At 43.7% G+C, this 12,395-nt stretch overlaps 1 protein-coding gene across 1 annotated transcript in view; it reads left to right on the top strand.

Moving 5' to 3' along the window:
- The window catches only part of LOC138265845 (growth arrest-specific protein 6-like), a 190,724-nt gene that overhangs the window by 113,984 nt on the left and 64,345 nt on the right, over positions 1–12,395 (top strand). The window lies entirely within an intron of this gene.

Genomic DNA, 12,395 nt, shown 5'->3' with positions numbered 1-12,395 from the left:
TCCCTCGAGTCTCTAGCACAGACCTGGGTACTGCCAAACTACCTTTCCCGGGGTTTCACTGCAGCTGCTGCTGCTGCCAACCCCTCAGACAGGTTTCTGCCCTCCTGGGGTCAAGCCAGGCTTGGCCCAGGAAGGCAGAACAAAGGACTTCCTCAGAAAGAGGGTGTTACACCCTCTCCCTTTCGAAAAAGGTGTCAGGGCTGGGGAGGAGTAGCCTCCCCCAGCCTTTAGAAATGCTTTGATGGGCACAGATGATGCCCATCTCTGCATAAGCCAGTCTACACCGGTTCAGGGATCCCCCAGCCCTGCTTTGGCACGAAACTGGACAAAGGAAAGGGGAGTGACCACTCCCCTGACCTGCACCTCCCCTGGGAGGTGCCCAGAGCTCCTCCAGTGTGCTCCAGACCTCTGCCATCTTGGAAACAGAGGTGCTGCTGGCACACTGGACTGCTCTGAGTGGCCAGGGCCAGCAGGTGATGTCAGAGACTCCTTCTGATAGGCTCTTACCTGTGTTGCTAGCCTATCCTCCTTCCTAAGTAGCCAAATCTCCTTTTCTGGCAATTTAGGGTCTCTGCTTTGGGGAATTCTTTAGATAACGAATGCAAGAGCTCATCAGAGTTCCTCTGCATCTCTCTCTTCACCTTCTGCCAAGGAATCGACCGCTGACTGCTCTGGACGCCTGCAAAACCGCAACAAAGTAGCAAAGACGACTACTGCAACCTTGTATCGCTGATCCAGCCGCCTTCTCGACTGCTCTCCTGGTGGTGCATGCTGTGGGGGTAGTCTGCCTCCTCTCTGCACTAGAAGCTCCGAAGAAATCTCCCGTGGGTCGACGGAATCTACCCCCTGCAACCGCAGGCACCAAAAGACTGCATCACCGGTCCTCTGGGTCCCCTCTCAGCACGACGAGCGTGGTCCCTGGAACTCAGCAACTCTGTCCAAGTGACTCCCACAGTCCAGTGACTCTTCAGTCCAAGTTTGGTGGAGGTAAGTCCTTGCCTCCCCACGCCAGACTGCATTGCTGGGTACATCGTGATTTGCAGCTGCTCCGGCTCCTGTGCACTCTTCCAGGATTTCCTTTGTGCACACCCAAGCCTGGGTCCCCGACACTTTAACCTGCAGTGCATGACCTCCTGAGTTGTCCTCTGGCGTTGTGGGACCTTCTTTTGTGACTTCGGGTGAGCTCCGGTTCACTCTTCTTTGTAGTGCCTGTTCCGGCACTTCTGCGGGTGCTGCCTGCTTCTGAGTGGGCTTCTTGTCTTGCTGGGCGCCCCCTCTGTCTCCTCAAGCAATTGGCGACATCCTGGTCCCTCCTGGGCCACAGCAGCATCCAAAAACCCTAACCGCGACCCTTGCAGCTAGCAAGGCTTGTTTGCAGTCTTTCTGCACGGAAACACCTCTGCAAGCTTCTTCACGACGTGGGACATCCATCCTCCAAAGGGGAAGTTCCTAGCCTCTTCGTTCTTGCAGAAACCACAGCTTCTACCATCCGGTGGCAGCTTCTTTGCACCCTCAGCTGGCATTTCGTGGGCATCTGCCCACTCACGACTTGAGTGTGACTCTTGGACTTGGTCCCCTTGTTCCACAGGTACTCTCACCTGGAAATCCATCATTGTTGCATTGCTGGTGTTGGTCTTCCTTGCAGAATTCCCCTATCACTACTTCTGTGCTCTCTGGGGAACTTAGGTGCACTTTGCACCCACTTTTCAGGGTCTTGGGGTGGGCTATTTTTCTAACCCTCACTGTTTTCTTACAGTCCCAGCGACCCTCTACAAGGTCACATAGGTTTGGGGTCCATACGTTATTCGCATTCCACTTTTGGAGTATATGGTTTGTGTTGCCCCTATACCTATGTGCTCTCATTGCAATCTATTGCGACTATACATTGCTTGCATTGCTTTCTATTGCTATTACTGCATAATTTTGGTATTGTGTACATATATCTTGTGTATATTTGCTATCCTCATACTGAGGGTACTCACTGAGATACTTTTGGCATATTGTCATAAAAATAAAGTACCTTTATTTTTAGTATATCTGTGTATTGTGTTTTCTTATGATATTGTGCATATGACACCAGTGGTATAGTAGGAGCTTTATACGTCTCCTAGTTCAGCCTAAGCTGCTCTGCTAAGCTACCTTTTCTATCAGCCTAAGCTGCTAGACACCTCTTCTACACTAATAAGGGATAACTGGACCTGGTGCAGAGTGTAAGTACCCCTTGGTACCACTACAAACCAGGCCAGCCTCCTACAGTCATCTGCTTACATTCCTCATGGACTAGAGCTGTGTGACATAGGTATGTTGACATTACTATTTCCTGGAAATTTTGTCAATGTAATTGCAAATACACTATTTCAAAATCACAGACAGACTCCAGATCTTGGTGCTTTCGGTGTGTTTATTTAAATGCAAAATATTGGAGGGGGAAGTTAAATGGGGAGGGGTGATGGCGGAGGAGTGTCCATGGCAGAGTCCAGTCTATTTGTCTCATAGGTGCATTGCCGATATGGGCATAGGAAGTGGAGCTGGGGCAGTTCCAATATGAACAGGGTGACAAAGTGGCGTGTCAGCCCCCTGTCGCACAGCAGCCCTCCCAGTTCCTCTGTGTTCCTGGGCCTCCGTCCCCTGGACCGTGTGCCCACTGCCACTGCCCCCAGGTCCCTGTTGTTGTTGTTGGGGTGGTGGGTTAACCTGGGTTCCCTGTAGTGGTGGACACACAGTTGATTGACGTGTCCTGGGTACGGAGGTATGGGCCCGCTGGGTGGGTGCTGTGCCGGTGTTACCAGAGGGTGGAAGGTCTGTGGTGGCCTGTGCCTGTGCTAGGGGAACCGACTGTCCCGAGGCCCACGATGGTCCGGGCTGGTCATCTGGATCCAGTTGGACAGAGCTGCTGTCATCACTGTGGGCCTCTTCTGTGGGTGGGGTGGAGATGTCTGGACCCTCCTGTCTTGTGACGTTGGGTAGTGGTCCTGCAGGGGTGTAAAGGCCTAATTATTGCATCTGTGTGTGTCATGGTGGGCAATGGGTGGGTGACCGGTGTACCCCAGTGCTTGCATTCCTATGTGGGGACTTGTGTGATGATGGTTTAGGGGGTTATATGGGTATGTGCAGTGGGCATGCTTTTGTGATGGGTGTCCATGCGTTGGGGTTGCATGCAGGGCTTGGTGTTGGGATGGGTGGTTTGTGATAGTGGGGTATATGTGAGTTGGTGGAGTGCTGAGGGTGAGGGTACGGGTAGGAGTTTGTGAAGGCATGCTGGAAGGGTGGGGGATATATTAGTAAAGGTTTGACTTACCAGAGTCCATTCCTCCACCGACTCCTGCGAGGCCCTCAGGATGCAGAATCACCAAGACCTGCTCCTCCCATGTTGTTAGTTGTGGGGGAGGAGGTGGGGGTCCGCCGCCAGTCCGCTGAACCGCCAAGTGGTGTCTTGAGACCACGGAACGCACCTTCCCCCGTAGGTCGTTCCACCTCTTCCTGATGTCGTCCCGATTTCTTGGGTGTTGTCCCACTGCGTTGACCCTGTCGACTATTCTTCTCCATAGCTCCATCTTCCTTGCAATTGAGGTGTGCTGCACCTGTGCTCCAAATAGCTGTGGCTCTACCCGGACGATTTCCTCCACCATGACCCTGAGCTCCTCCTCCGAAAACCTGGGGTGTCTTTGCCGTGCCATGGGGTGGTGTAGGTGATGTGTGGGGTGGTGTGTATGGTGATAAGTGTGGTGATATGTAGTGGTGTGTGGTGTTTTGTGCGTGGAAGTTGTGTGGGTGATGGTGTTGAGTGCCTGTGGGTGCTAGTTTGTGGATGGTGGTGTCTCTCTCTAGCCTTCTCTCTGTAATGGTGGTCGTAGGGGTTTGTGGGTGATGTGGGTGTGTGTTTTATATTGTAATGAGTGTGTGGGAGTGGTGTGTGTATGTGTCTCAAGTGTGTGTATTTCGAATTGTCCAATGTGGCGGTATTTTGTATGTGTGTGTGTATTTTGAGCGCGGCGGTGTGTACAGCCAATGGAACACCGCGGTTGAAAGACCGCCGCGTGGATTCGTGGGTCGTGATAGTGTGGGCGTATTTCTGTTGGCATGACGGTGGAGGTTTTGTTTTCGCCAGTTTAACACTGACCTTTGGTGTGGCAGACTTGTGTGGGTGTCTGAATTTTGTCGGAATCCGAGATGTGGGTCATAATAGCTGTGGCGGAATGCTGCGGCGGTGTGTTGGCGGTCTTCTGCACGGCAGTAAGCGGCTTTTACCTCCAATGTTGTAATGACCCCCCAATTCTTTAAAAAAGTCGGAAATGTACTTCCCCAGGCATTGGTTCATGCCTTAGGAGTACATTTTGGGGTATATTGGAACTCGTAAAGAATCCGAGGAGAACTCCTTGAAAGTTCTAACTGACGCAACTTTCAGAAATAGTGCTGGAAATCTTTGTGAACATTCCGAATTACTTTCATGTTTTTCATTTGTGTTGACTTTTCGCATCTCCATGAGGAAAAATGTTCCCATAGAGAAACCTTATCCCTTACACCCCCAATCAATTTGAAGGGTGCTCTCTCACGATATACAGCCAGCATAAGATTTTACTCTTACCACCGAAAACAGTACATTTTCGTTTGTGAGTGTTCACCTACTTATCCAGGCAAAAATCCACTCTCCTTCATTCTGTGCAAATTAGCACTAGACTGCTATAATACCATATGGGAAAAATCCCTTTACAAGTGTAACTTCATATTTTGAGAATACAAAATATGACCTTACACTTGTAAATGGATGAATTTGCAGACCTAAGTTGTATTTTGGTTTGCCAATACCTTTTTGTTCTGTCTAAAGCCCTGACAAATTTGATTGCAGGGCTTGAGTCACATAAATCTGGCTTTAAGTTGGTTGACATACTCTACTAGTACTCCTAACTTGCTCTGAGTAAACCAGAGGTACACCTGTCTTACTCCTAGGCTTTATAATCCTGGCCTCCTGATATACCTCCTTAAGCAAATTGTTGTCCAGAGATTTTCATTTTTTATTTGTGTTTTTGGATCATTAGAGAAGTAATTTAGCTTGGGTAGATATTGCTGATCTGGGCCTATTTTTTCTGGACAACAATTTTAAAAATGGTGCATGTGTTGCAGTGATGTAATATTTCAGGAATCATGAGACCTATATACTTCAGTTTGGTTTGTTGTCAAGTAGTCTTATGGAAACGGAAAGTAACTCCTCGGAGCAACCCTCACGCCATTTTCCAAAATGGCGGCTATAACAGACAAAGAAGAGACATTTATAGGAATGAAACAAATAATAATGGTTTTAAATCATTTTATTACACACCAAACAATGTTTATAATCTGAATATGAAAAAAAATAATGTTTATCACTCCTGTTTTAGACACATTTTCATAGCTCACTTTGTTTCGGCAATCGCTCGTGGTACATTTGCAGAATCTTGAACATTTGATAAGAGCATATCGACAGGGACATCTTTTTGTAGCACAGGTTTTGCAAGTACATGTACGTGTAATTTGTGGGTAAAGGCTTTAGAAATTTCATCGTTTTTAGCACCCCATCAATATCTTCCCAACCAAATTAACACAGATCTTTCTCTGCATATGCATGATCCAAAACATTCACACATCTTTGATCAAATCGAATGCTCTTTTAAACGGTCCACGCACAGAATATGATATTGGTGGAAGCTCACTTAGCGGAAATCATCTCTTGAACTTACTGTACCGAAGATCATCAAATGGGTGACAGTCAGAAACCGTTTTACACCCATGCACAAGGTATTTTTGTAACTCCTTAAAGTCACATTCTTCTTATGTCTCATCTCAGCAAATCTTTTTAGAAACTTCACAGGTTCAGCAGCTAAAGATACAAGCTTTGTTCCAGTTTTGCTTATAGTGGCATCACTCGTAACAATATGTGCCTTGATAAGAACACCGGGCAACTCTGGGTCAAGTTTCTTGTACAGAATTTGAAGCAGGAGAAGTGTCCTTTCTCTCCTGTTCCATAATGTATCCATAACTCTGACAATCCTTGTCACAAACTGCACTCGACTTCTCATCTCTGGATGCAGGATTGAAGAACACACCCGGTCTTCTGCAGGATCTGGATAATCCCAGATAGGGGTGACCCTTTCTAGTTGCCACGGTGCCACTTGACAGGAAACGCCAAAGCAGACCGTACCCTCCAGAAGGAGTCCCAGAGAAAAAAATAACATAACTGGGGAAAAACTTCGAACAGGAACTCCTAAAAAGAAAAAGAAAAACAGGACTTGAAAACAGGAAAAAACAAGGCAAAAATACTCCAAGGCGAAAACAGTAATGACGAACAGGAGCGAAGAGCACAACCAAAGGGAAGTGTTTGCAACGCAAGATAGAGCAAGACTGAGTGGCTTATATACTGAAAAAGGGGAAGTGACATCACAGGAAAAGAGAAGAACACCATCTTGAATTGGGAAAAAGCCCATGGAAAAGAATAGGAAAAAAGAGGCAGTAAATAAGAAAAAGAGCATGCTGGGAAATGCAAACAGGAAGAAGACAAGATGGACACAAATATGAACAAGAAAAAGGGCAGAATACAGAAGCAAGAAAAATACAACAAAAAGAAAAAGACCAGAAGAAGGCCACCACCAACAGGGGAGACGACAATGCCCTACAGTAGGTAAGGGCAACGTGACAGGGAGCGCAAAACACGCTTCCCGGAATGCGTTGCCAAAGTGACCAGAAAACGCGACGAACGGCACTCCGCATATCGGCAGTGCGTTCTGACCGCGGATGCAAAAAGGGACGCAATGTCGAGGCGCGGCGTTACAATCCTTGATTTATGAACATTGCATTAAATCTAAGCAGGACAATAATAACACCTGTTTAATTTGACAGTATAATGACTCGATTGTAACCTTTTCGAACAGCCCACTCAACATGTGGCACAGCACAAAGGTCAGCTTCCTCCAATCTGCTGTTAAGTACTTGAACAACATGACCCATATATATCTCTGCAGGCAACAAGTCCTCATTGACAATCATTCCCCTTGCAATCATTGAGAATTCAGTGTTCACTGAAGCATCAGCAATGTTTTGGAGAGTTAACATCTCCAAGTTCATCTTGTTCGATGTTGATGACCAGAATTTATCAAGTTGCACAGGTATTGGTGTCAAATATTTGATGCAGGCAAGGTCCGTTGTTCCACTTGTAGACATTTGTCTGATTCTCTCACATTCTTTGACAGACAGTTCAAGATAACATTTAAAAAACAACGTGCAGTTCATGCAATTTGCACACTGACTGTTATCTGTAGAACAGTCTGAACAACCTCAACCATTTCTTTTGCTACATCCATCTCTCTATGTCAGTGGTTCCCAAACTTTTTCGGCCCACGCCTCTCTTGACCTATTAGCCATTGGCTGCGGCTCCCCATCATGTCACTTTTTTTATTGTTTACGGTGGGCGGATGTAAGCCAGGCCTGTGGAGCACTTCCATTTTTCTCCCTGAAAATAATTGGGATGGAGCCGATAAAGGGCTTCTGCGACAAGGACTTGCCTTGTGGCCCTACCTTAGTGGACACGCTCTCTATTTATTATGCAAGACGTAACGCGCTGGTCCAAACTATTCCAGACAGACAGGTGTGGCTTCCATAAATCCCCCTCATGGCATTCCCACATGGGTTACTCATGGCCGCAAATGCACATTACCAAAACCTAATAAGTTTGATTTATTTGCACTGTGGTTCTTTCTTTTTCTTACTACCGTACAGCTCAGTTCTAAAAGTAACGTCTTTAGAATGAAGCCGTACAGTTGTATGTGCAATAGAATGAAAGCGAAAGATTCACAGTGGAAAACAGTGCTTAATTTGAACCAATGGTTTCTGGTGGGGGGGCACCGGCACTTATTTTGGAGGGCTGACATTTCGTTTTCTGCATCAGGCATTTACTGTGAGCAAAAGACACATATGGGAAGGATGGAAAAGCTCCACATTGGGAGAGAGCAGAAAGATGCAAGAGTGAGCTGAAGGGACAGGGAGAGGCTGTAAATGGATTGAATAGGCCCAAACTGGCTCTAGGATTACTGCTGCCTCAGTATTCTGTGCTTGCACATTTAATTGCACCAGAAGCATGTTTTAGAAGAGAGCTTTGGGCACCAGCACATTTTTATTTTCAAATTAAGCACTGAGTGGAAACAAATGAAACTTGATGGGTTTTACATTTTACAACCTAACATTGCAAAAACCTAAGAAGTTTGATTTATTTGCACTGTGATTCTTTTTCATAATAACTACTGTATGGCTCCATTCTAAATGTAACGAGTCATGAGAATGGAGCCATACAGTAGTATGATAGAGTAGGAATCGCAGTGCAAATAAATCAGATTTTTAAGGTTTTTGCAGTGTTACGATGTAAATTGTAAAACCCATCAAGTTTGATTTGTTTCCACTGCGAGTCTTTGTATTTCATACTACTGTGTGGCTTCATTAGCTGTACAGTAGTATCAAAGAGGAAGACTCGCAGTGGAAACACATCAAACTTGATGACTTTTACAATTTACAACATAACATTGCAAAAACCTAACAATTTTGATTTATTTGCAGTGATGCTTTCTTTTTCATACTACCGTACACCTCTGTTCTAAATGTACCGTGTCTTTAGAATGGAGCCATTCGATAGTATGAAAGAGAAATAATTGCAGTGCAAATACCTCAAACGTGTTAGGTTTTTGCAATGTTACAATGTAAATTGTAAAACCCATCATGTTTGATTTGCTTCTACCGTGAGTCTTTTTCTTTCATTCTACAGTGAAAGGATTTCCACTGCCCCCAAGAAGTGTGCTGTGCTCCCGGTGAATTTTGACGGCACACTGGGGTGCCGTTGCGCACACTTTGGGAAACACTGTTCTATGTGATTGCGAAAGTTGTTTTTTAGTAACCTGTTTTGTAGTGGCTAGTTGAATGAAACTCTTACTATGGCAATTAAAGCATGGAAGTTTAGCTTTAGCGATTATATCCAACAGCTTTTCTCTTTCAATACAAATCCCTCCAGCTTCAGTTCAGCATGTAGTTTCGATCCATGTTCCAGGACATCTAGTAGACACGCTTTTATATTGTTATTCACATATTGTTTGGTCACGAAGTTGTGTAGTCGCACAGACTCGGACATTTCCGAGGAGTTTCATTGCTGCTGCATGAAATGAAGAAGGCTGACAACATGTTTATTAAAATGTACCCCTCTCTTTCCCACAAGTTCATGGTGAGGACCAGTTTCACAATGGTCTATTAACTTAGAATTTGTCATCTCTCTGAAAACATTGCAAATAGAAAGGACTTCATGGTAAACTAGCTGCCATTGAGGAACATATTCACTTTTACGTATCTGACCAATAATTCCCTTTTCTGTGATCTCTGGATCATCTGCAACAGTTTCATACATGGAGCCACAGCATGGAACCTTACCCCTCTGTCTTTCACCACAAAATGTCTTTGGATGAATTTTCTGTAGAGGTATGGTTTTTCCACCTCTAGCTTCTTCACTCTTTCCAGGACCCATATCTCAGGTAGTTTATGCAATAGAATTCGCGAAACACAGTAGTCAGTGACTCCACAGTCTTCTCGCGCAGCTCCCAATCACCTTCTTGATCATCATGTACCAAGTTTTTTTTTACTAGAGATATCATGTGTAAAACGTATCCCCAATATTTGCAAAGTTCTGATTTTTCTTCACATTCTTTATCAAACTATGTGAATTTGGTTTTCAGGTTTTCTGATTTTTAACTGATTGTATTGAACAATGCCAGGCTTTGCATTATGTATTTTTAATGAAATGCACACTGTGCCTTGTTCACGTCTGAGATAAGTTGTGCAAAATCTAATTTGTCATTCTTGTTCCAGAAACCATTTCAATGCAATGTTTTTATATCCTCAGATATGGTGAGCATATCTTGTAACAAACAAACATGAGTTCAGCTCAATACTGACTGGACAGTTTCGCTTCCAAAGATTTAGCCTTAATAATTTCGTCGTCAATGCCACATCCACTGAGATAACTTCCTATTCACAGCAGCACAACCTTTTTCATGTGGGAAATGCCCATCATTAGATAAAGATCATCAAATTCTATTGGACTATTCATAAAAATGTCAGCTACAATACAGAAAACACCTTCATCACAGAAAATTGTCAGGATAGGCTGGTCTTCATGCTGAGCACGCACATTTTGGAATTTTTGTAGGGCTATATATACTGTTGCGTAGTTTGTGACTGTAGATGGTATTAATGGTAAAAACCCAACCTTCTTCAGTGGGATGGTATTCGGGGAGATCAGAGCATGAATTCCAGCCCACAGAGGGACTGGCTTTTCTTCATCCTTCAGTCCGCAGCGAATAAGCGATATGACAAATTCAGTTCATCTGTAAAAAAGCACCATGGCAGTATCATGTGTGCTGGATGTTTGTGACAACATTAAAATTATCAAGAGCAGCAATTGTAAATCCTTTCCTGGTAAAGTAACTGGGAAGTGGTGTGCTGTTGATTCACAAGATTTTACAGCATAAGCTGCTAACAAGTTTCTGCTCCGTGCCATGTCATTATAACTTGTTGATACACCAATCCTATTTATTGAAGTGATTAGCTCTCTACTTTTGCACCTGTCATAGAGTGCGTGGGCAATCATCATGTATAGTGGAGTTTGCTTTTTGTTGTGATGTAATTCATAAAACATGATTTGGAAAAGACAGTACATTTGCACAGCATAAGCCTGTTGGTTCATGGGATTGTCTTCCACTTCTTCGCTTCTATCTTCAAAGCCATCATCAGTGTTGTCGGCTTCTGTTCGGAACTCAAGAACTCTAGTTTGTAATGGTTTTGCTTTGCTGATATTAAACAATTATATAAAAAATGTTAAGACAACATCAGGCGTTCTTCTTGACTTCCAATGCATGCAGAGCTCCGGGCATCACAAAATTTGTCATGAAGTCCAAAATCTAACTCTCTCAGAATGTATCTTAAAGTAGTTCTTGCTGATTTTACTGCATCCTGTGATCTTATTTTGGCAGCAAGAACTTCAGGAGTCAAATGAGTTGAGAACACCATAAGTGGCTCATTCTTTTTGTTAGGCTGACAAAAACGAATTATGTCATTATACATTCTCAGCAGAAAAATCTTAATTTAATTATTATGGATCAATACAGTTTCATCAATGTTGACCATTATTTCTCTGATTTCACTGAGTGTGAACCCGTAGCCAGCACTTAAGAATGGCTTTAAAACTTAATTTGCTTTTTCAAAGAGTGCAAACTTAACTGAAGGCTGGTGCTTACATTGCTGCTGGGAGCTCATTGTACATTCATATTTTCTAATGTATGCATGCGTGCAATTTGGGTGGGCATACAAATCCACTGCAAACATATTCACCTGACTGTTTAGTTCAGCAAACTTCCTGAAAACTTCATCTTGGAAGAAACTAGCTGCAGATAAAAAACATGTTTGCCCTTCGAGACTCACATTCTCTGTACTTTGTTCTTTCATCAGTCCCTTTGGCCCTTGTTCTGGCTAAACCACAGATAACACATTGAAGATCCTCTGCTTTCTGATCCCTTGTTGTAGGTGGATGAGGGGTAGCCATCAAACTTTTAAGTGGGTGGGCATTGGGTTTGGTTGTCGTCACTTTCTCAGGCGACTCAGATTTTTGTTGTGATTCACTGGTTTCTGGTATGTTTTGATTATTTTTTCCAGGCTATTTTTCCATTGTTTATGACTTGTACCACAATGATAAAATATTTGATCCTCTTCACCCATCAGTTTCAATCTTTTGTGACCTTCGTCGTGCAGTATTTCTGCAGCATCTCAAACTCTCTTATGTCCAGCCACAGTTGATGTTAGCTTTTCTTTCTGATTAGTTATGGCATATGATACTTTTTTATTTGTTAAATGAGTCTTCAGAATTTGTGGTTAGCAACACTGTGTCAGGAGGTAAGGATCCTCTGCCACCATCTGCTTTGCTCATGTTTACAAATTTAAATCAACAGAAAACATGAAACTCAAATAATATTAAAATATATTACCAATATGATAGCTAAAACATTTCATTATAGAGCCACCATTTTTGAAAATGGCAGAAGAGTTGCTCTGGGGAGTTATATCCTGTCTTTATAAGATTAGTTGCCCCCCAAAACCTATGTTTTGATACCAAAATGAAGTACGTAGGGCTCATGGTTCCTGAAATATTACATCATCACTGCAAAACAGCCACCATTTTTAAAAATGTTGGCCCGGATTAGCAATGTCTACCCAAGCTAAATTACTTCTCTAATGGTCCAAAAACACACATCAAAAATGAAAATCTCTGGACAACAATTGTCGGTATATCAAGTGGTTTAGCAGCTGTTAAAATTATAAAGATAAAATATTGATAGAAA

Source organism: Pleurodeles waltl, chromosome 11, assembly GCF_031143425.1.
Source record: "Pleurodeles waltl isolate 20211129_DDA chromosome 11, aPleWal1.hap1.20221129, whole genome shotgun sequence".
Taxonomy (NCBI): domain Eukaryota; kingdom Metazoa; phylum Chordata; class Amphibia; order Caudata; family Salamandridae; genus Pleurodeles; species Pleurodeles waltl.
Note: the sequence above shows the minus strand (reverse complement) of the source record. Positions and strands in the feature narration are given on the sequence as shown.